This window comes from Maniola jurtina, chromosome 23 (genome assembly GCF_905333055.1).
Source record: "Maniola jurtina chromosome 23, ilManJurt1.1, whole genome shotgun sequence".
In the NCBI taxonomy this organism is placed as follows: Eukaryota; Metazoa; Arthropoda; class Insecta; order Lepidoptera; family Nymphalidae; genus Maniola; species Maniola jurtina.
In genome coordinates, this window is record NC_060051.1 from 8666525 (window position 1) to 8692451 (window position 25927).

The 25927-nt window shown below is 37.3% G+C and overlaps 1 long non-coding RNA gene across 1 annotated transcript; it reads right to left on the reverse strand.

The window, feature by feature from the left end:
- Positions 1-2466: 2466 nt before the first annotated feature.
- On the reverse strand, positions 2467-25927 carry LOC123877289. Its single transcript, XR_006798555.1, has 3 exons — positions 25744-25927; positions 19231-19241; positions 2467-2476 (listed from the first exon to the last, which is right to left on the reverse strand). It is a non-coding gene; the product is annotated as an uncharacterized LOC123877289 (long non-coding RNA).

The window sequence follows — 25927 nt, forward strand, 5'->3', positions numbered from 1 at the left end:
AGTCCATGAAATTTTGCAGACATATTCTAGAAACTAATATCTGTGCCTGTGGTGTTTTAGATTTTTCTAAAAATATGTAGTTTTAAAATTACAACGGCACAAAGATTTGTATGAAAATTTTTAAGACCGCGTAACTTTGAAACCGAATATTTAAACAGAAATCTGGAAAACCACAGACATAGATATTAGTTTCTAGAATATGTCTGCAAAATTTCATGGACTTTGGTTGCTTAATATTCAAATGAAATTGGAACTACGATTGTATGAAACGAGTGACGGAGAGAGCCCTGTTAACTGATCGCAGAGCTCGAGGTGGCTCGAGTGTGGAGCAAATTGTAATTGTTTCGAGCGAATGTGCTTGCCTGTATACCTATGTAATTTGTATAATTGCAGAGTTTTCCATGTTACTTAGTTACAATGCTTGACAGGAAATATTGTACATCGAACTTTTGAAAGAGATTTTGGCTTCGTATACATAGATAGAGAGACAGACGGACGGTCGGACGGACGGACGACCGGGCGGGCGGGCAGGTGGTTAGGCGGGCGGGTGTGTGGTTCGGCGGGCATGCGGGCAGACAGACAGATAGATAGATAGATAGATAAAACAAAGAACAACATACAAGTAAGAAAAACAATCTGGCTCCTTTTTCATGTAAGAGAGTCTCCCTGAAAACTAATTTAATTGAATTTCCAATTCAATACTCGGTTTTGGGTCCACGTTCCACACCAAATACCAAAATTTCAGGATTGTAGAAGGGGGCTCCGTTTTTACCCTTTGGATGCGGAACCTCAAAACCTAAATCCACATGGAAGAAGTTGCGGGCATATCTACTCGTAGTACAAGTGTAAATTAAAAATTTATAACACCCCCGACAAGTGAAGGTTACAGTAACTAGAAAAGAGCTGATAACTTTCAAACGGCTGAACCGATTTTCTTGGATTATAGCTAAGAACAATCTCGATCAAGCCACCTTTCAAACAAAAAAATTGGTTGTCTGTAAAGTCGGTTTACTAACGATAGTTGAACGTGACAACAAAGGCCGATTGTGTTTCTTTGTCGCTCATTCCGCGCTCTCGCTTGCACTTCAAGCCTTACATGGAACGCCTCATGGTAACGCCGCATGAGTCATGTTTTTTCGTGCGTGCAGCCGGCTCTATCGAATTATAAGACGTTGTCACGTCAAAAAAACTAAATTTAAATCGGTTCATTAGTTTAGGAGCTACGATGCCACAGACAGATGCACAGATACACACGTCAAACTTATAACACCCCTCTTTTTGGGTCGGGGGTTAAAAACAATAAAACGGCAAATCTACACAATCTAATTGGGATATTCTTATCGGAAACCCATTTCCCAACAACAGTGTCTAAAAGGCCCTCCAGAGCGATACATTTTCGCTCCAAAAAGTAGCAAATTGCCCCAAATCAAGGCGCAACCACTCCCAGAGGCAACGTTCGCTAGCATATTTCGGCAAGTTTTTTTTAATCAGCACAGACATAAGACACTCTTAGCAAAAGTCTATTTTTTTTTTGGGTTTGATCACTTTGACATGATAACATTACTAAATGATTTTAATTTCAAGAGTGCTTTTGCATGAATAGAATAGGATAAATAAAAAATTTAGTTTTCGCTTTGAGTTGATGCTTGATCACACTTTTTCTAAAATACTTTCTGTTTTATTCGCGGCTTGTAAGAGATTGTTGAGAATTTATTCAAACGTTTGTATTTTTGTAACTGAGCTTATCATAAAAACATAAAATGATTTAAAGAATTGAAAAACTATGAAATTCCAACCTAAATCGGGACAGTAAAAGTTTTCCCTTTGGAAACTCCTTTGGAAGGAGAAACCCAACAGGAATCAGTCAAGTTTCTTTCGTTGTACACAAAGCAAAACAAATCGGTAAGCAGGCAACACAACGAAGCATTATGTGTGTGCATAACTCGTTTACTTATTATTTTACACCTATCTCTCTTTAATGAATTGTCGGTCTCTTTTCACCATACCTACTTGCAATAATTACAAATTACATATTTCGCTGATTTCCCCACAGCAGGCACTAGGTAGTATTGCCGCTTACCCACGCTGATAGAATCCGATCGTCGAAGCACAATTATGTAAGAGTAAAATGGCCTTAAACCACCTTGAGATAACGTCTAAAATTCACGACTTTAATTAGCAGTTTTCACTTGCAGTGCTGGCTGTAGATATGTGGACGAATTTAAGCTTTAAAACAAGACAGTTAAGGTCTATTCATCACTGAAATGTTTCGAACCCACAAAACGATAAATTATGCGGTGTAGGTATACCTATAGATTACAGAATGGCAATATCAAGTTGATGTCCCATTTTTTAAATCTACCCTACCTATTTTATAAATTATTGTCAAATTGATACTACCCTATTAATTAAATCTAAACAACGTCAAAATATAAAGAGTGAAGTACAAGGCGCACTAATGGATGTGGTAGACTGGCTTAATATAAATAATTTAAAAGTAAATATATCTAAGACTAATATAATGCAATTTCAAACATATAAAACTAAAACACAAAACCTTGATATTAAATTTAATGATGTGAGGATTGAAGAAATAGATGACATTGTTTTTTTGGGAATTACTATAGATAAGTATTGTAATTGGAAGGCACATATTCAGAATTTATGCACAAAATTACATAAGTATGTCTATGCTTTGGGTCGTATTCGACAAATAGTTTCAGTTGAGGCATCACTGTTGGCCTACCATGGATATGCCTCATCTTTGTTAAGATATGGAATAATACTTTGGGGAAATTCCACCAATGCACAAGAAGCTTTTAAGGCGCAAAAACGTTGTATTAGGTCTATTTGTAATGCTGATTTTACTGACAGTTGTAAGCCTTTATTCAAAAAACTTAAAATATTGCCTCTCCCATGTTTATATATTTATGAAGTTTGCATATTTGTCCGTAAATATCCCCAATACTTTAAACTAAAGACAGAAATAAAACCGAGCAGTAGACATAAAAATAAAATTTGTATACCAGCACAACGATTGGCTTTATATACAAAGAATGTGTACTGTGCGGCAATACGTATCCATAACCATCTACCGTCACACAGTTATGCAATGAGCCTTACTTCTTTTAGATGTTATTTATTTAAATTTTTATTAAACAAAGGTTATTATGATGTTAATGAATTTTTGAATGACAAATTTTAAATAGTGAATGCAATAATTAGTAATAATTTGACATGTTTGTTACAATAAATAAATTCAATAAATTTTGCACGCCATGCTTGGCAGAATATGCGGTTCCACATAATGTTTAAGACCAATGTACTTGTATATTATACCATATTCTAGCAAATAAACACTTCTTATTCTTATTCTTATTCTTATAGAACTTGAGCACGCGGATTAATAGATCCTAGTAGTGAATTCATTTATGGTGTATTGTGTTATTTTTCACACTGAATAACTACTGAACTTCTCACCACCATGGAACATTTATTTATCTTTGTTTAAAAAGCAGAGATTGTTATTTGAGCGGAATATTTCGATAACCGAAATCGATGATATCGGTAAGTAAACAAATATAACCTACTCGTATTGAAATTATGTTTATGGTTTTACTTATGTGCATTTAGTATTTTCTAAATGTTAGCGTAATGTTTTTAGTCCATTTAATACTTTTAATCAGACGCATTATAATATAACAATGTAACCAATATACTAAATACTAGTTGATGCCCGCGACTTCATTCCCGTGTATATAGGTTATTAAAAATCCCGTGGAACTCATTAATTTTCCGGGATAAAAAGTAACCTATGTATTAATCCAGGATATAATCATTTACAGATGAATACCGTGCGCTTGTGGGTCTGTCACTACGGAGAAACGGGGCATGTAGACATTTGTTGACCTGGGCCCAAACCATCAGCTTATAAGATGGAGTCACATCACCACCAAGAAATCGTTGCAATGCATAGCGTGGATTCCTTTTTAAAAATTTGGTTGACAGCGACCAAGCACAATGTAGTTCTACAAACTGTGCGGAAGCATTTGCGTGCGGCCGGAATACATTACGAAGAAAATATTACGAATGGTTTGCACCAGGAACATAGACTTTCATTTTGCAATGAAATATATAAACTTTGACTGATGTAATTACGTTGTTATTTTTAATAATGAAAAATCTTTTGAGTCGGACAAGGATGGACGTAAAATACTATAATAATAGAACAACAGGTAAACGATATATTATACTTTGAATAAAGTGGTAACTTCAACCTGGGAGTCTCTGTGGGGCAGCATAGACTTGCTGGAATATGGTTACTAACATGACGAGTCGATTACAAAAAGTAATAGCTTACGAGGGTGGCCTACCTTTATACATTATTAAATAAAGTATAGGTAATTAATTTAATTCTATTTGTGAGTGATGTTATTGTTATTGCAGTTAGAAGTTATAATTGATTTTGATTTCTAACTAAGTAATTAACATGTTGATTCATCTCACAAACCTAAAAGTAACCCAAAACGTAAATAAAACATTACGTTCATACTTGACCGACTTTTAGCATACTTCACATCGATATTGGTTTTAAATTACTATAGGAGTAATAGGAGTAGATAAAGTATGTCAAATTTTTTTCCTCTTTTGTATACCTTCTGTTAACTTGATGTGTTAATTTTTTGACAAGCGTCTTATTTATTTCTTGCTTATTATAATAATTTATGAACTGCACAAAAGACAAATAAATAACTTCTAAAATAGAAAAGTGTTATTATTTTTGTTTTTTCTTGCTTATAATTATATTGTTTGAAAGTATGATAATTTTGACTGTATAAAGAAGACAAAATAAATAATTGCAAAAATAAAAAAGCAATCCCCCACTAGTATTAGAACTCACGCCATATTTAAGAACTTCAACACTATTACCACTCGGCCATCAGAACTATGTTGACGAATGTGAAATTTGCAACCCTATACGACTGGTAAGGTTATCTAGAAGTGTGAGTGAGTGTAGTAAGTGTGAGTGTATCTATTATCGGATAGCATCGGGTCGTATCTTTGTGTGTTATACATACGCGCGCATTAGTATGCTCTGCCAAGCGAATTATTTTTCCGAGTGTACTTGTCTTTAGTCTGCGCAACCCGTGTTCCTACTCCCCCCTTAACACCAGGGTGACCAGAGTAAAATGAACCCCAGACATAAACAAATTCGGGTCTATCAGGCCACAGACTATAAATATTCGATGAGTCACACCAGGGATACCTTACTAGTTACAAGAATCGTACGCATGAGATATTTTTAGGGTTCCGTACCTCAAAAGGAAAAACGGAACCTTTATAGGATCACTTTGTTTTTATTTGACTAGATGGAGCCTAGATTATTTAGGTTATTAAAAACCCCGCGGGAATTCTTTTATTTTGTGGGGTAAAAAATAGCTCGTGTCCATCTTCGGGATACTATTTCTGTACCTTTCGTTAAAATCAGTTAGGTGGATTGACTGTGAAAAAGTACAAGACAGACATTGAGACATGAAAAAATGTAATAGTTCCTATGCTTTCCTTTAGATTTCCGGTGCGATTCTAGTTTCTAGCACTTTGGTACCCCAATGTCTGTCATTATAATTAGTTTTATTTGTCCCCTCGTCGGGTGTAGGGGGACAGATCGAACTATTTATTCCTATCTGTCCTCCTGAGGGGACAGAGCAGGGGGACAGATAGGAAGAATTCGTTTTTTGAACTATGTACCCTACCCATTGCCACTTCAGCTTCGCAACCCGTTTAGCTACATCGATAATCTACTCTGGGTCTTCTACGGATCTCCTCATTTCTGATTTGATCACGTAGAGTATGTAATTCCAAGCATAGCTCTCTCCATCACCCGCTGAGTGACCCTGAGCTTTCTTATGAGGCCCAGAAAAAGCGTCATGTCTTGGATCCATTATTATATCATCTCTGGTATTATCTCGGAATCTTTACGTAGTAAGTAGTTAACTAGTATAATTCTATGCTGAAATTATAATATTTTAACTAGCTTTCAAGAGCACTTTTCTTTCTTCGAAGCTCTAAAAGGTATAATCATTGAATTTATTCCTACCTTATCTTTCTATCTATTATGACGTAATTCAAAGAGAGAATCAGCCACAAAGCAATTGCTAGAGGGAGGTCGTCCCAAGAGGGCGCCGCAAAGAATTTGATCAAAAAGAAAAATTGAAATGTGTGAGAGAAAATGAAATTATTTTACGAACCTCGCAGGTCCGTGGTGATTGTGAAATGGAAAAATGAAGGTGATTTTTTAAAAGAAGTATTTTTAAGCACTTTTTAGGGTTCCGTACATCAAAAGGAAAAACGGAACCCTTATATAGGATCACTTTGTCATCTGTCTGTCTGTCTGTCTGTCAAGAAACCTACAGGGTATTTTCCGTTGACCTAGAATCATGAAATTTGGCAGGTAGGTAGCTGTTATAGCACAAGTACAGGAATAAATCTGAAAGCCGCGAATTTGTGGTTACATCATTAAACAAAAATTAAAATGTGTTCCAATTTTCAAAGTAAGATAACAATACCAATTGGGGTATCATATGAAAGGACTTTGCCTGTACATTCTAAAACAGATTTTTATTTATTTTTATGCACAATAGTTTTTGATTTATCGTGCAAAATGTCGAAAAAATACCCTACGTACGAAATTCCGACCCGCACTTGGCTGGTTTTTATTTATTATCCGTCTTTGGGATGTAATATTTAGAAAACCAGTACGCGTGGCTACGTACTGAACTAACTCAGAATGAGAAGGATGTAGGTCATACTCCACCACGCTGGCCAATGTCAGATTAACCTTTGAGATAATTATGAAGAATTCTCAGGCATTTAGGTTTCCTCATGTTTTCCTTCACCTAAAACGCACATGATTCTCCGAAAAGTTAAAATTTGTAATCATTCTTTACTAGTTTTTATAGGTAGGTAATCCAAATTCATTAAATAACCCTGTGTTTCTTAGAAAAGTCCTAACAAAACATAGCGTAGATGTAGACGAAACACAACCTTGACTTTTGACCTTCGGAGCCTTATCCTGACAACATAACAAAACCTCTGTATAGAGTCTATAGCATTTCCTAAGCCAGTTCACTTGACCCCCCCTCAAGTTTGGCGCCCAAGGAATTTGTTCTTAGAAATCGAGAGTAGTCTTACAGACGGGGTTCAAGACAAAATGGTTGAAATGCTATCAGAGCTCTCCCCTTATCCAGTGAAGCGGTGAGAGGGTGACGTAAAAATAACATTATTTAATTGCATTTTATTCCGTTTTTTGTATAAAATTTATAAGTTAAGGGCAGGTGATCCTACCCTTACAACAGGTCACAGAATATATAGTATTTCGGAGAGTGTGCACGAGAGCTTTTTGACCTTGTTTCTCCTTCAACTTTCTACACTTGCTAGTAGGTCTGATTGCAGCCAAGCGCTAGTCTATTTTAAAAAAAACCGGCCAAGTGCGAGTCAGACTCGCGCACTGAGGGTTCCGCACTCGGGTATTTTTTCCAACATTTTGAACGATAAATCAAAAACTATTATACATAAAAATAAATAAAAATCTGTTTTAGAATGTACACCCCTTTCATAAGATACCCCGCTTGGTATGGTTATCTTACTTTGAAAATTGAAACACGTTTTAATTACCTATTCTTAAATGATGTAGGTAACCACAAATTCGCGGTTTTCAGATTTATTCCTGTACTTATGCTATAAAACCTATCTACCTACCAAATTTCATGATTCTAGGTCAACGGGAAGTACCCTATAGGTTTCATGACAGACACGACGGACGGACGGAAGGACGGACGGACGGACGGACAGACAGACAGACAACAAAGTGATCCTATAAAAGTTCCGTTTTTCCTTTTAGTTTTCTATGTCAACGGGAAGTACCCTATACTTAGATTTTTTGACAGATACGTGAGACAGACAGATAGACAGACAACGAAGTGATCCTATAAGTGTTCCGTTTTTCCTTTTGAGGTACGGAACCCTAAAACGGGCTCTTAACCGCTGGGCTATCACGGCATTTTATTCGAGTAAAGCTATTTAATTGATTGGTCTGAATTGCATCGACACCTGTTATCTGGAGGTTATCAGCGAATTTCGTGGTGCTATTTCACGGAGCAGCACCCGGCCTTAGACCTGCCGATTGCTGCTAAGCTGATTGTATCTGTGGCATTCTTGTGTTAAGTTACGGGCTTTGAAAGCCACTCTCTTGATTATAATTTCAAATGTTACTTTTCGTAGAAATCATTACTGTTGCATTCGTACAAAATGTCAAACCAGATTCCATCCGCATTAACGTGTCGTATTTAACGTGATGGGCTAAGAGTCCGCGAGGGCACGACCTTCGTTATTTTATAAAAGCTGAAATTTTCTATGCGCATTGTCCCCAACACAGATAGGAACGATCAGTGATTATGAAGGTTGGATCATCGTGGCTTTGGCATTAAAAATAATTAAAATTTAAGGGTGTCTGGCAGGGAGCTGCCACGATACTAAGTGTCTGGTAATGCATGGCGTGATTTCTAATACTAGATAATATAAAAAAACTACAATTTATACTTTGACGAAAGATTTTAAATATCTTAGTTAACTGTTATCTGCCAAAGCCACAATGATCCAAACTTCATAGACACTGATCGTTCCTCCCTGACCCCTGTGATGGGGACAATGCGCATAAAAACTTTCAGCTTTTATAAAATAACGAAGGTCTGGCCCTCATAGGCTCGCTCTATGATTGAAGGACAAATCAATAAACAAACAAACACACTTTCGCATTTTTAATACCTATATTAAATGGGTAAAACCTTAAAAATCCATATTAATATTATAAATGCGAAAGTGAGTCTGTCTGTCTGTCTGCTATCTTTTCACGGCCCAACAGTTTAACCGATTCTGACGAAATTTGGTACACGGTTAGCTTATATCCCGGGGATGGAAATAGGCTACTTTTTATCCCGGAAAATCAAAGAGTTCCCACGGGATTCCAAAAACCCATCCGCTTAAGCGATTTGTGGTACCGAGGTAGCTTGCGTCCCTGTAATTGATATAGGCAACTTTTTATCCCTGAAAATCAAACAGCTCCCACGGGATCTTTAAAACCCTAAATCGATCGACGAAGTCTCGGGCATTCTTTAGTAGTTTATAAAGCTATCTGCAGATATTCGTATTCCTAGAAAAGGCAACATTTTTCAACGAATTTATTCAGTTCTCGGAAAGTTATTCAATTTTACTTGGAACACGCTGCGAGAGATTCCTCGTGACGTAACGATGTTTATTGACTTCAGTCTATTTCTCCAATAAGTACGTAATCCAAACGTACAACATCGCAATGTAAAAGTGCATAAAAAAATTGGTTGTCTGTAAAGTCGGTTTACTGACGATAGTTGAACGTGACAACAAAGGCCGATTGTGCTTCTTTGTCGCTCGTTCCGCGCTCTCGCTTGCACTTCAAGCCTTACATGGAACGCCTCAGAGCGAGGTAACGCCGCATGAGTCATGTTTTTTCGTGCGTGCAGCCGGCTCTATCGAATTATAAGACGTTGTCACGTCAAAAAAATCAACTCGTATCCGACTCTAAAAAGTTACAACCACGTAACTACCTGGTTTTCAGTAATTTATATGTATAAAGTAAACAGAAAAGCACACACATGCACACACACACACACAAGCTTTTCTTTCTTTCTTTCTGACATAACACCTATATTCATTGACTTTTAAATATAACATTGTTCTTTTTTTTTTCTTTAATAATTTCTCGATCTGGTGGCCGTTAACAACTGTAACACAGTTTCTAACTAATGCAGTTGTTACCGTTCTTTACTTTGAATGCGATGTAAAGAGAAAGATAAAGATTTTTTTTCATTTTTCAATTAAAATCACTTGCTTTGCTTGAAATCATCAAACCTTGAGGGAACTTGTTTGCCTGACAGTTCTCCATAATATTCTCAAAGGTGTGGGAAGTCTGCCAATCCGTAGACCGTACTTGGCCAGGGTGGTAGACTATGGCCAAAACCCTTCTCACTGTGAGAAGAGACCCGTGCTCTGTAGTGAGCCGGCGATGGGTTGATCATGATTTTCGACATAGCCTGTTTCAAACCCGCACTCTAAATTTCACCGACAGAAAACATCGCTAAAATGATTTTTTGTGCTATTCCTGTGATATTCCAGCCGCTTTCAGCGACGCAAAGTGCCAGCCACCCGTAGACTTAAGGCGAAGCTGAAATTACCAAAATATTATGGAATAAAAAGGAATAGAAATGTTATAAACATGTTTTAAACCTTTATTATAATATTATGCTTTCGAAACGTTAATTGAATCAATAATATCACTGTTTCGTCCTCCTTCCGTCCTTTTTAAATATATTTAAAACAAATCATAATATAGATCTTATTTTAGTAGGTATACTAGTAATTTATTATTGAATAACTAGTTGTTCAATCGTCTATAAATGTTCTGTTCAATAAATTTCCATGAATGAGGTATTTCTGGTTTTGTTTTACATTCACTATGAAGTTAAAAAAAGTTGTGGACTACAAAAAAATACATAAAAAATAAATGTAAATAAATTAAGATAAATCCATCGACATAATAATAGTACTTCATATATTTGGTACCTACTGGAAAATTATTTTGACGATTCAAAAGCACTTGTAAAAGTCTACTTGAATAAAAATGTATTCTATTCTATTCTAAATAAACTAACCTACCCTTAAATAAAATACCCAAAATAACACACGTTTGATCGTCAGCAGGCACGCACGCGTTGATCGCTTACGAATCGATCGATTGATTTACACATAGATCCCCCATTTCCACCTTACACACAACTATCGACCTTATTTCTTAATCCACAGAGTGCAAATCTCATCGCCATTCTTGATGCTAGAAAGCAAATACTCAAAACAACTTACAACTTTAATAAAATAACTTTAGGATTCAATTTTCCAGAAAAAACTTTAAAACTAGTAGTTTTCGTAAATGTATCATTGCAAAAGGAATCTAAGTGTGTAAAAATTACAGTTCATTTTTGTTTACAATAAGTTTTATTAGCGAGTGTGATTTAAAATCTGTAATAGCCATGTGTTTCAGGGGTCTTTGATGAAACTAATATATCGTTCGTATAAAAATCACGGTCGTGTGCTAGGCACCGACATCTATTCTATTGTACCTAGGTGGTGCTAGGTCACTTACCTACTAAAATCGGCGCTTCTTCTGCTTGAGGTCAAAACTTTTGACTTTAGCAGAGGCGTCAGGATAACCTAACCTGTAGGTATAACTGGTATTGTGTGGCACAGCTTTCAAAAAGAAATGTTTTTTTAACCTCCGACCCAAAAAGAGGGGTGTTATAAGTTTGACGTGTGTGTCTGTGTATCTGTGCGTCTGTGTATCTGTCTGTGGCCTCGTAGCTCCTAAACTAATGAACCGATTTTAGTTTAGTTTTTGTTGTTTGAAAAGTGGCTTGATCGAGAGTGTTCTTAGCTATAATCCAAGAAAATCTGTTCAGCCGTTTTAAAGTTATCAACTCTTATCTAGTTACTGTAACCTTCACTTGTCGGGGGTGTTATAAATTTTTAATTTACACTTGTTATTTCTTTCATTTCTTTCTAATACCAGCCTCCTCTTACTTGCACGAAGTGTATTTGAGAACGAAAATTTAAAACTCCCTACTTATCTATAAAAGTACCCACTGCCAGCCCAAAAGTAGAATGGAGCGAGATTTGACTATGGCACTTGTAAAATCTACGATGACCCCCAATTTTTAGGGTTCCGTACCTCAAAAGGAAAAACGGAACCCTTATAGGATCACCTTGTTGTCCGTCTGTCTGTCCGTCTGTCCGTCTGTCGTGTCTGTTAGGAAAACCTAAAGGGTACTTCCCGTTGACCTAGAATCATGAAATTTGGCAGGTAGGTAGAGCTTATAGTACAAGTAGAGGAAAAATCCGAAAACCGTAAATTTATGGTTACATTACACAACAAAAAAATTTAAATGTGTTTCAATTTTCAAGGTAAGATAACTATGCCAAGTGGGGTATCATATTATGAAAGGACTTTACTTGTACATTCTAAAACAGATTTTTATTTATTTTTAAACCTAATAGTTTTTGATCTATCGTGCAAAATGTTGGAAAAATACCCGAATACGGAACTCTCAGTGCGCGAGTCTGACTCGCACTTGGCCCACTTGGCCGGTTTTTTTCATATAAAATGTAGCCTATGTCACTCGCACCATAATAACGAATTGATTTACTTTTTCTCTTTGATCTACTTTGACTCATTTATCAAAATCGGCCCAATTATTTAGGCGCTACGGTGGAACACACAGAATCTGATTTACATACATACATAGATTCCTAAATCATAACCCTTCTTTTTGACTTTGCCGCAGTCAGGTAAAAGTTAGTATCAAATATTATGGGTGAGCTTTAATTTAATATGGGAATTCCATCTATCGCTGTGGCCTTTGGGGTCAAAAACCAGGTCTCAAGTTATATTTAACTGCAAACTCGTATCCCTTGAATGAAATCGTGAGTTCACGTCCTAGGCGAAACAATTAGATCCCTCAATTCAATTTGAACTATAGAACTGTTCATTGTAAAGTCCTTTTTCCTTTGCAACTAATTATTAGGGCTATCACATACTACCGATAGTAGGGTCACGATTTTCCTTTTTTTTATCTCAGCACGACGGCTTAAGTATGCTCGAGACGTCAAGTAGTTTTAGAAAAAAGACTACAATGTTACAATATCAGACTATCTACTAGTAGCCAAAGATAAAAACTCAGATAAGACAAGCTCATACTATTGTATTTTAAACAAGTGAGACAAATGCGTGTGATAGGTACTCATCCTACTTAATGTTACAAACGCGAAAGTTTGTATGTGTGGATGTTTGTTACTCTTTAACTCAAAATTTACTGCACCGATTTCGCTGAAATTTAGAATGGAGATAGATTATACCTTGGATTATGAGGCCAATTTTTATCTCGGAAAATCAATGAGTTCCCACGGGATTTTTAAAGACCTATACCTATCCACGGATACGAAGTTACGGGCATCAGCTAGTTTACTATAATCCACTAAAAAAGACAAATTTGTGTGGCTTAACATGCAGAAAGCGGTATGCACCACCCGCCCTGCCACTGCTAATCATGTAGAAAAAGCTGGCCACCAAGCAAGCCCCAACAACCACCACGCAACACCACACAAATCCAACAGAGCACACTCGACGCACGTTTCGCTCCGACACTGGAGCATTCTCAGGAGATGTAGACCTTACAATGCACAATTCTTCTTCTTCTTTGTCGTTACACTCTTGGCAGAGCGGTCGTGGTCATCATGAAGTGACGTTTTGGGGGGCAGATGTTACACGCCTCACGAGCATTCGCCACTTCTCCCTGCTGGTTGACATTCTGGTACATTCGTGCACGGCACCGCCCACAGCGGACTTAATTTGGTCGGTCCATCGCGTAGGCGACCTTCCTCGCCCTCTGGTACCCTCCACCTTGCCCTGCACGACAAGACGCTCAATGGAGTCACTCTCACGCCGGGAGACATGTCCGAAGAACTTTAGTATGCGACCCTGTACTAACGCCGAAAGACGTTGTTTAATGCCGAGTTCTTGGAGCAATGCACAATTACAAAGCAAAAAATCAAAAAGCAATAATTCTTTTTGAATTTTATGTCGAACTAGAGGATTCCCCGCGACTTCGTCCGCGTGGATTTAGATGATTATAGATCCCGTGGGAACTGTTTGATTTTCCGGGACGAAAAGTAGCCTATGTCCGTCCCCGGGATATAAGCTAACCCTGTACCAAATTTCGTCAAAATCGGTTACACTGTTGGGCCGTGAAAAGGTAGCAGACAGACAGATAGACAGACAGACAGACAGACAGATAGACATACAGACAGACACACTTTCGCATTCATAATATTAGTATAAATTTATCACGATATGTCCATTGTCATACACATTTTGTGATGTGATAAGCCAACAAAAAGTGACAATTACAGTCATAATTGATTTGCAGTAAAATATGCACTGCTCACCAAGGTAAAGATTTCGTTATCACTACAACATATTCTACATCTCAACATCTATAAAACAAAGTCGCTTCCCTATCTGTCTGTCCCTATATATTATGCTTAGATCTTTAAAACTACGTAACGGATTTTGATGCAATTTTTTTTAATAGATAGAGCTATTCAAGAGGACGGTTTATATGGATAATACATGCTCCTAAATCCACGCGAGCGTAGCTGCGGGCATCAACTAGTATGCTATAATAGAGTATCCGTAATATTTTTATGCTTTTGTCGTTCACTGATCGAAGTTTGGTTCTGTGGGTCCTCTTTTTACTCTCCATCTATTAAGAGTACTCAACCACAAAAAAAAAACCCTACATAACCTTGGTGTGGGGTAAAATCAACTTCAGCATTTCATAAAATCTTTCCGATTGCGCAAGAAAGGCATTTTAATAATATTGTCATTGTAAAAACTCATTTTAAGCTCTAAGCCCTTCATAATAAGGTTCTTTTTCATTATACGAAAAACTTTGGAAGATTCCAATAAGTAACACGCAAAAGGAGTGGGCATAAAGCTCTATACTGTATAATAAGTTGTGACATTTCATGCGGGGAAAATCGTTTTCTGCCCACACTTAAATATAATCCGTTACCTACGCAATACACTTATATAAATGTCACATTCATTTCAGGATACATTTATATAAGTCCAGGGGGCCTCAACGCGTAGTTCATTGAATTGAGAAGCTGAAGTGGTAATGGGTAGTTCGACAAATTAATAGACATTGGGGTCCGGTGCTAAAATGGTGAACTGGCACCGGTAAGCACAGTGTTGGAAGACGGAAAGACGACATTAAACCAGTCGCAGGAAGCCGCCTGAATTCAGGCGCAAGATCGTGACGTGTGGAAATTTCTACAAGAGATGAACACTTGAGCTATATTTTATCGCTTTTGTAGTACAAAACACAAGAACTAGGATAAACAATAGAATATAATGTTAAATCCGTATTTATAAGTAGCAATAGGAAACAGAAAAAAATCGGTCAATCATACATCATCGTACAAGAAATAACACTTTTTAATTTTTATGTTCCCATTTCGCTTTTTTTTGTTTGTTTTTAAAGCGGCAACAGAAATACACAATAAGAGAAAATTTCAACTTTCTAACTATTACGGTTCATGAGATACAGCTCCCTGACAAACAGACGGGCGGTCGGACGGACAGTGGAGGCTTAGTAATAAGGTTAAGGTAATAAGGTACCCTTCGGGTACGGAACCCTAAAAAAAATACTGACCTAAAAAAATTTACCTAGGCAGTGGTCAACTTCTTTGACAGTAGGAAATATTGCTTTAGTTTAATCTCCTCCCTTTATAAGAAGGGTCATGGTTGCTTTTTTAGAAAATTCGCAACACTAACACGTTTTGATTATTCAATTTTGCATCTTATTACATACGAAATAAGGTTGTATCAAATTGCTTTTACATGTATCGTGATAAACGTTCCCCAAGGCATTTGCGTAGGGTTGTCACTCTTGAAATTTTTTTTAATAAAGAAAGAAAATTTTCTTCATAACAAAAGAGATATCGTGTCAAGAGAATTACATGCCATTGATTACGGCCGTTCATGAACATTTGCAACACCAGAGGAAATTCATTGCCATCTTTTGTATCCACCCCTTGAAACCCACTGTGCTACCCCAAAATGTTTTATGGGGTTACCATATCATAGTTTTGACGTAACAGCTATAATATAATGGAATGTCTTTGGGTAACAACAAGTAGAAGCTAGACAAGAAGCTAACAAGAATACAAATACAGATATTTGTGTGTCAGAGTTTGTGGCAACCCTAGGGGATGTATCGAGCCGCTCAAGTTTTATTTGATTTTACAAGAATCAGTAAAAGCACTCTCTTCTCTGTATGGATGCTGTGCGCGTTGCGTCTAGGATTTTCACTTACATCTACTACAGAAGGCGGCTAAAGAAAAGTTTTCAAAACGAAGGATTTGGGAGATCTGAGCTTACTAAGCTTGGGTATATCGTTGAACTTGTTTCTTTTTTACAGAATATTCCATGCTAATCATGACTAATACTCCCCTTTCCCCTCCAATTAAGCGTAAAGCTTGTGCCAGGAGTGGGTACGACAATAGTGCAACGGGTGGGGTTTGAACCGCCGACCTCTCGGAATTTAGTCCGCTCCTCAACCGTTGAGCTATCGAGGCTCTATTAAATTAAAAAAATTAATTGATTTATTTGCAGGAACTATTGTACCTACTTTATTATATATTATTTTTTATCTTTTACTTTTATTTAAACCGGAATAATAGCCACAGTCAATTTCAATTCGACAGCCTATTTGCTAATTTATTTGCTACTGTTTTTAAAAAATAAAGTGTTATAATATTATGTATTATATTATTTACATCTACACTATTATGTAAAGAGGTAAAGTTTGTTAGTTTGTTTGTAGGGGGTAATCTCAGGAACTAGTGAACCGATTAGAAAATTCTTTCACCAGTAGAAACAATGACCTTCTAAAAGAAAGGTCATTGAGTAGAAAGCTACATTATTCCTTAGTAACATAGACGATATTTTTAATTCCAAAAAATTTTGAAATCTACGAAAATTGTAATTAGCCACCCTTGCGAAGCCGGAGCTGGTTGCTAGTAATTTATAAAACCTAAATTCCATTCTAGATCAAAATCTAGTGTTTCAGTCTCAATAGCTGCTTTTAGCTACTGAGACCACAATGCCTACGCATATTTCTTCAAAAAACTTTCTACGAACTGATCTAAGATATTTATGGCACTGCGTTGAAAAAGACGGAATGTTCCGACGTATATTGTTAATAGGCTATCAATGTAAAAGGCAAACAGACAACTTTCACAGGAAAGCGTTCATTGTTTTAATTTCGCTCCTAAAAACGGGCGGATTCGATAAACTTTTAAATTAATAGAGCATGTTTTTCACCGGCTTCGAGTAGTGATACCATGACAAAAAACTTTAAAGGATATTAGCTGATGTCAGTGGTTTATAAACTCTAGGAACTCTTTGATTTTCCAGGATAAAAAGTAGCCTATGTCCATTCCAAATTTCCGCCAAATCCGTACTGTAGTTTTTGCGTGAAAGTGTAACAAACATACACACATAAACACAAATACATAATACACATAAACTTTCACCTTTATAATATTAGTTTTTTTAATATTAGTGTGATCATCATGATCAACCCATCACTGGCCCACTACTGAGCACGGGTCTCTTCTCAGAATGAAAAGGGTTTTGGCTATAAGCCGCCACACTGCACTGGCCAAGTGCGGATTGGCAGACTTCACACACCTTTGTGAACATTATGGAGAACTCACAACTTGCAGGTTTTCTCACTACTTTTTCTTTCACCGTTAAAGCAAGTGATTTAATTACTAAAAAAACCGGCCAAGTGCGAGTCAGACTCGCGCACTGAGGGTTATTTTACGACCTTTTAAAACTTGGTAGTTAGATTTTCTTTTAGATATTTTTATTAGGTTTTCCATCGATAAAATTGGATAAGTTTTACCCTATCTCATAATATGTACAATTTATAAAGATTTTGTACTGTATCATATTATAACCACTGAAAACCCGACTTTCGTCTTAAAGTATGAAAATTGGAACTCCGGTTATATTCACGATAACTCCGGATTTACAAATGAACCTGTAAACCTTTGAAGCTCCGGAGTTACACCAAAATCGAAATTCCGGAGCTCAAGCCTTAATTCGGACTTATAGTAGTGATAATAAATAAAAAGTATAAAATCTATACTTTTCATTATATATTTTAACCTAATATGAATTTTTGAAATTCAAAGAATAGTTTAAATATGAATCTCCAATATGAGTGACTTTGTACAAAGGAGATCATTATTTTTGGGCCTTTTCTGAAAGTGCCGGCCAACGAAAAAAAATGGTACGGATCGTTAGAACTAGCCATTTGGAGTAATAGTTAATATGGCAGAAAAGTTGTAGGATTGCTCTGAACCAAGTTATACAAGGTCGAAGATTCGTCATTTTCATACATTTTATTGATTTCTAAAAGTGCTGGGAAACATAAAATAATGTTAGATATTGCTAGAACTAATGTTTTGAAGCAATTGTCATTATGGCCCGAAGGCTGTGGGGCCATTATATGTCGTGTTATACAAGTTATACAAAAAATTAATATACTTTGTATAATTAATTGTAACCGATTTTATGATTTTGTTACTGTTCTGATTGTTTTATACGAATTTGAATACACGTACAATTATTTTGACTCCCACGAAGTGCTGGATCAGCTGCAATGTGGACAAAATTCGTTTATACCTGGATTGTATGCGGCCTTGTAATACTAGGTGATCTCATCCAGCCATCTCCCAAACTTCTGCCACTGGGATATCTCCGGCGAGCTCTGTGATGAATGCACTATTTGGTTTTAAGTACTCTCCACCATAGTAACTACGGGCTTGCTTCAGTCGATAGCTGCCCAAAGCAACCTGCGTCGATTCTTCTGTGAATCTAGGAAAGTCATTGAACGAAGGATGTCGGCTTCCATAGCCTGGAAATGAGCTCTTCTTCTATTATTGTGTGTGATAACAAGTTCTGCTAAACTGTTTTGCGCATTGACCAGTTCATGGATTTTGTCAAGGAAATCACGTCTGTAGTACACGTTATTGTCTATCAGAACATGATAGCTGTTTAGCGATGTTACCGCGATCCTGAAATAATCGATCACGTTACTTAATGCCCGGTCACTCTGATCAATCCTGAGCAAACGAAAATCTCTTTTAAAGCAATTATTGTTCATCACTTCCACCATCCAGCGGCAAATGGTAACAAGCTTAGATTTATTGGTTTGGTCAGTAATTAGCTGGGTTTCATTTAAATGTTTTGTTTCTAGCATTTGTGTCACATAACCGCATGCCTCAAGAAAGAAAGGCTATCTATAAAGGGCATGTACAGATAGATACAAGCATATACATATATCTTCAGAAAAGCACTAATTACTTTTTTCAGTGAAAATCATACCCTAACCACAAGTTCCGAAACCAAAAAAACCTTTATATTTGTTGCGATGGAACAATAATCTACACGCTGCAGCAACTTACAATGCCTAGATTTTAAATGATACCTTAAATGATATAGAAGATTTTTACTGGATTTTTATCTTAGTCCATGGTTTTAGAGATACCATAAACAATCTTGAGGTAATCTTTCTTTCTTGAGGTGTGCGGTTATGTGGCACAAATGCCAGTAACAAAACATCAGTAAAAACCCAGCTAACTACTGACGAAGCCAATAAATCTAGACTTTTTACCATTTGCTGCTGGATAATGTAAATGATTAACGACCACTTTGGAAGAGATTTTTGTTTACCCAGGGTTATTCAGGATTTGTAACCGGACATTAAGTAACATGATCGATTATTTCAGGATTTTGTCAGCATTGCTGAACGGCTATCATGTTCTGATAGACAACAACGTGCATGCACGTGATTTTCTTGACGTAATCCATGAACGGCCAGTGAGCAAAACAGTTCAGCAGAACTTGTTATCACAAACTATATGTAATTATAATAGAAAGAGAGCTCATTTCCAGGCTATGGAAGCCAACAACCTCCGTTCAATGACTTTCCTAGATTCTCAGAAGAATTAACGCAGGTTGCTTTGGGCAGCTATCGACTGAAGCAAGCCCGTAGTTACTATGATGAACAGTACGTATAACCAAATGGTGCATTCATCACAGAGCTCGCCGGAGATATCCCAATTCCCAGTGGCAGAAGTTTGGGAGATGGCTGGATGAGATCACCTAGTATTACAAGGCCGCATACAATCCAGGTAGGTATAAACGAAATTGCAGCTGATCCAGCATTTCGTGGGAGTCAAAATAATTGTACGTGTATTCAAATTCGTATAAAACAATCAGAACAGTAACAAAATCATAAAATCGGTTACAATTAATTATACAAAGTATATTAATTTTTTGTATAACTTGTATAACACGACATATAATGGCCCCACAGCCTTCGGGTCATAATGACAATTGCTTCAAATCATTAGTTCTAGCAATATCTAACATTATTTTATGTTTCCCAGCACTTTTAGAAACCAATAAAATGTATGAGAATGACGAATCTTCGACCTTGTATAACTTGGTTCAGAGCAATCCTACAACTTTTCTGCCATATTAACTATTACTCCAAACGGCTAGTTCTAACGATCAGTACCATTTTTTTTCGTTGGCCGGCACTTTCAGAAAAGGCCCAAAAATGTATGGAGCTAGAATGATCTCCTTTGCATGCCTGATTATGTAAGGTGAAACATTTCTACTGGACAACATGTACTTAATAACATCTCACTGTAAAAAATGTTTCTGCAAATAAAAATCTTGAATCTATGGTCACCCTAGAGGCGAGTAACAATAGGTCGGGCGGGGTCGTTGACCCGGTCACGGGGTCGCGGCGCGGCCGAGCGGCTCCACCATTGTTTTATGGGATACGCAAATGTCATTAGCCCACTTCCTATCCTATGCTATATGGCTAGACGTTTGATGGTAGTATGTCCAACTATTTCTTACTAGATGATGCCCGCGACTACGTTCCCGTGGATATAGGTTTTTAAAAATCACGTGGGAACTCCTGGATTTTCCGGGATAAAAAGTAGCCTATGTGTTAATCCAGGATATGATCTATCTCCATTCCAAATTTGAGCCAAATCCGTCCTTGCGAGCATACCTTTACATTTTTACAAGCAACATCTTTATCCTGGATTCTTATCAGACACGACAGACAAACAGACGTACAGACGGACAGACAGACAGACAGAAAGACAACAAAAGGTATGGGTTCCGTTTTTCCTTTTGAGGTGCGGAACCCTAAAAAAAGCAAAAAATTCTAGCTAAGTTAGTCTTGAACAACATCCACAAATATGAAATTTTCTTACTGTGACTTATTCAATAGTACTTATTTTCTTTTTGTACGTAATTTTATACGTAAAAGCAAAAAGTTTACATAATACCAACAACTGAGATAAATAAGTAAGATAAAAAGACATTAACAAATTAAGATTAAGAACGTTTATTAGCAGTAAAGAAAGACAATAGAATCATTAATGTAATGTATAAACCACAGAATTCGAATTAAGCATAGAAGTATTTATAGGAACATGAGACAGATGTATAGTGGAACATCAGTGCGCATTGTTGTAAAAACTATTATATGTATGTATTTGCATAGTATTACAATTTTATTTTTTATGATTAAATTGCCATAAATCGGTGACACATTGTGCTAATATCTATTACCATAACTTTACATGCTAGAAATAATAATGCGAGTTTGAAGCTATACAGTACAGTTACTTTTTAGGAAATACCAAAACTAAATAACTTTGCTTTACCTAATTGAGTGCCTTTAAAAATAATATCTTACTTTTAATAATGCCTTATGAAAAATAGTTGACATTCCTACAGGATAAATTTTATATAGATGATTTTCTTGCTAATACTGAAATCGAATAGAATTAAACGAGCCCCTATGGCCGTGCCGCTAAGCCTTCCGGTACGATACCGTGTAGGAAATAAAAGAGTATGGTTTTAATGAAAACTGCCATACACCTTCCAGGTTAGCCCACTACCATCTTAGACTGCACCATCACTTACCACCAAGTGAGATTGCAGACTGCAGTTAAGGGCCAACTTGTATCCGAATAAAAAAAATGGTTAGAGGTCCGTGATAATGGTCATATGCGATGGTTTCTTGCGATTTTTTAATTGCAACAAATAGATACTATTTCTATCATTATTTCGAATTCTGTAGCAACAGACGAACGACTATTTACGTAATCGACTCCTTACAAAATAGTCAGCGATTAGTGAAACTAGCACTAGTTTTTGCCCGCGGCTTCGCCCACGTTACGCCCACTCGATTGCACCTATATGGAAGGTACCTACTAGATGTACATCTTTATTTATTTAGCAACTTAATCTTACAACAACAGGTATTGGGTAACTGCAGTCTACCAAGATTATTAGCGAAACTGACTTTTAGTAAAAATATAAGATAGTTTTATTTAATGTAGTTGGCATAAAGTCTGTCTGTCATACTGTCTGGTGGGAGGCTTCGGCCGTGGCTAGTTTACTTTACTACCACCCTACCGGCTAAGCCGTGTCGCCAAGCGATTTAGCGTTCCGGTACGATGCCCTGTAGAAACCAAAGGGGTACTTAGGGTTTATTAAAAAAACGGCCATACCTCTTCCAGGTTAGCCCGCTTTTATCTTAGACTGCATCATCACTTACCACCAGGTGAGATTGCAATCAAGGGCTAAGTGTCTGAATAAAAAAAAGCTAGTTGGCCGCGCATAAAGTATCATATTATGTTTCTTTCTAAATAAAGTTTTATCCTATTTAATATTATAAATGCGAAAGCTTGCATCATGTATAGATGGATGTTTGTTAACTCTTTCACACAAACGCTACTGGACGGATTTTGGTGAAATTTGGAATGTAGGTAGATTATAACCTGGATTAACACACAGATTACTTTTTATCCGGGAAAAATAATGAGTTCCTACGGGATTTACACCTTACACTCAAAACTCAAGTCTGAACATTCGCCAGAAAAAGCTCACTTACCCACTGGTTACGTAAACCGCTTATTTATAACCACACTTACAATATCCAGCCGATACAACGGGTTCCCATCATAATTTTATATTTAAAACCCGTCAGCTGCCAAACCTTTTGTTAATTTTGGCGCGCTTTATGATCGCCTATAAATCCGCCATATTGGCCATAGACTAAGCGAAAAAAAATGGGTAATTAACAGTTTTCTTATCATAAATACTTTTATGTAAAAAGAAAAGGTGACTGATTGACTGACCAACACACAGCTCAAACTACTGGACAGATCGGGCTGATTGACATGCAGTCTGCAGCTTAATGTAGACGTCCGCTAAGGAAGGATTTTTGAAAATTCAACCACTAAGGGGGTAAAATAGGGGTTTGAAATTTAGGTAGTCTACACGGATGACGTCACAGGCATAAGCTTTAGGTATAGCGTGTAACTGCGGTAGGCTCCTGCGGTAGTGGGGTAGTGCAGTGGTGTGGGAGGGTATCAGTAGAGTCAAAAGTTGACGAATCACTGAGCTGATGAGCTCTCGCGTCACAGATCGTACAGACACACAGTTCACGACAGTTAGGGAACTTCTAACAAAACGTGGAGGCTTTGACGTCATTGGCAGGCGTCAAATGTTACTACATTATGACGCAAGTAGCCTTAGGTCGAAATCTACAGAGCGCACTTTGACTTTGCTTAGAATTAAGTTAAAACGAGACAGATTTATGCCAGCGCGGTATAACGCTGTCTCGTTTTAACTGAGCAAACTCAAAGTGCGCTCTGTAGATTTCGACCTAAGGCTACTTGCATCAAATGTAGTAACATTTGACGCCTGCCAATGACGCCAAATCTTTAGCCTTAAATGAGCCTTATTTTTCTTTGACTTTACGTCAGCATAGCCTAATATTTGATATAATACCGAAAACAAGCGGAGAGTTCCTTTGCTCTAGTTCACTCAGGTACAGATCAGTCAAAGGTCAAAAGATTGATCAAAAAGTTTGTACCTAGTCTACAGGTTTTTTAGTCTGTGCATCAGCTGTGGTCGACGCGGCGTCGCAAGATGGCCGCGGTAATGACGAAAAGGGCGCGAAATAGTAAACCGCTCGTTATTTTGTATTTAACGAACCTAATATTAGGTTTCGGGGCAAGGCACTCGGGAATTTATATTCTCGGGGTTGTTTCCGACCGATAGGTATTTTAGATTGGGGTTTCGCTAAAAATGGAAGTTTCGTAACGATGAACTCGAGCGGTTTTTAGGGTTCCGTTACCGAAGGGCCCTACTACTACTACGAGACCCTATTACTAAGCATACGCCGTCCGTCCACCCGTCTGTCAGCGGGCTATATCTCATGAACCCTAAATAGGTAGAGTTAAAACTTTCACAGAGTGTGTATTCCTGTTGCTGCCACAACAACAAATAATAAAAATTTCAAAATGGCCGCCATGTAAATAAAAAAATTAAGTAAGAAGTAAGTATGTACATAATCTTGTACGATGTTACGAAACCCTTACCCTTACCCTACTTATATTGAATTGAAAAACACTTCTACTTCTTCCTATGCTTCTCTACAATTGGAGGTTGGCGGTCATCTGCGGCGGACCTGCCTACTATGTTAACCAGTAACCTTCTTTATTGTATACTTCGTTAACCAGTAAACTTCTTTATTGTGTACGACGTTAACCAGTAACCTTCTCTGCTGTGTACTACGTTAACCAGTAACCTTCTTTACTGTGCACTACGTTAACTAGTAATCTTCTTTACTGTGCACTACCAGTAAGCTTCTTTGAGGGAGGGCTCCATCCGATGAATTTGCCACGGGCCTCTAACGATATAGTTATAACCTTATATCCAAGAGCAACGTATATCGGTTCATAATGATAATGATGATGATCTGAAGGAAACAGCACCGGCTATATCTGAGAACATGCCCCAAATCGAAGCGCGATATAATAAACCTAATCCTCTTAATTAAAACAGCGATGTTTGTTCAGAAAGTAAAGTTGAGAGCTCATTAATTCACAAAAACAAAAGCCCAGACAAGTTTCTGTCTCTAACGAAATTTCGCTATTATGCAAAACAATTGAGTCCAAGCGATCGAGGGTGGTCAACGGAGCGTGGAAGGTTCGCGAAAATGTCGCCGTTTAGCATTTTGTCTTCTGACATTTCGGCGCGCCATTTTGAATGCCACTACGTAGCTGTATGACCGGAGACTTTACGTTTCCTTCGATCTCTTTCAGGGACAGGGCAAACTTAAATCCCTACGTAACAAGGTATATTTTTATTAGGGTTCCTTGATACAACAACTAACTTTTTTTATTTTATACCCTGTAAGTATACCTGCCTTTTATAGAATACTGAAGTAGGCTTTGAGATAATATATGTTGTTTATTACTTAATGTATTTAAGTGTACTTACGATATTCACAAATACTATAAATACTTAAAAATAAAAATTACAAAACGAAAATGTCACTGCAACGAGGCGGGTGCCCAGAACGCTGGCTGCGTAACCTCGTTGAATGGCCAGACTATATGCTGACCGATGTAACTGCCAGACCTCCGGTCACCCGTGGACTCCACGAGACGGGATGACCGGATAATTATACTATTATATTATAATGCATCTTGGTTTAGGCTTTTTACATGCCTTATTATGGTTATTCAAAAATAACCATACCAAAGTGATACTATAAAATTTTAACTTCTTTATACACACCCACTGTATTGTATTGTATTGCATACAAGGAATCTAGCCATTTTAAAAATAAACTAAGGGCCTGTTTCCCAACCGCCAGATCTAACGAACAGCGTTATAACTTTTTTGTATTGGGAATCTTTCAAAATGTCAAGTTCAGAGAATTAGCGCTGCAATGGCAGCGGGCCATGCCCGTCGTAAAAGTTCTGGGAGTGGAAATCGCGTACCGGCAAGCGCAGCGTGGGATGACCTCCAGACCGTTGGACCGACGCGACTGGTGTCGGTGCTTTAGGTACAATATATGAGGAAAGCGGAGGAGCATGTATGGTGACGCACTCTTCAAAATGCTCTATATTCACTAACTAGCGACCCGCCCCGGCTTCGCACGGGTAGCTTATTACAATTTTCGTACGGATCTCTATTTTTTTGAAAATAAAATAATAGCCTATGTTACTGAGGAATAATGTGGTTTTCTACTGGTGACAGAAATTTCAAAATCAGTTCAGTAGTTTCAGAGATTGCTTCGTACAAGCAAACTTACAA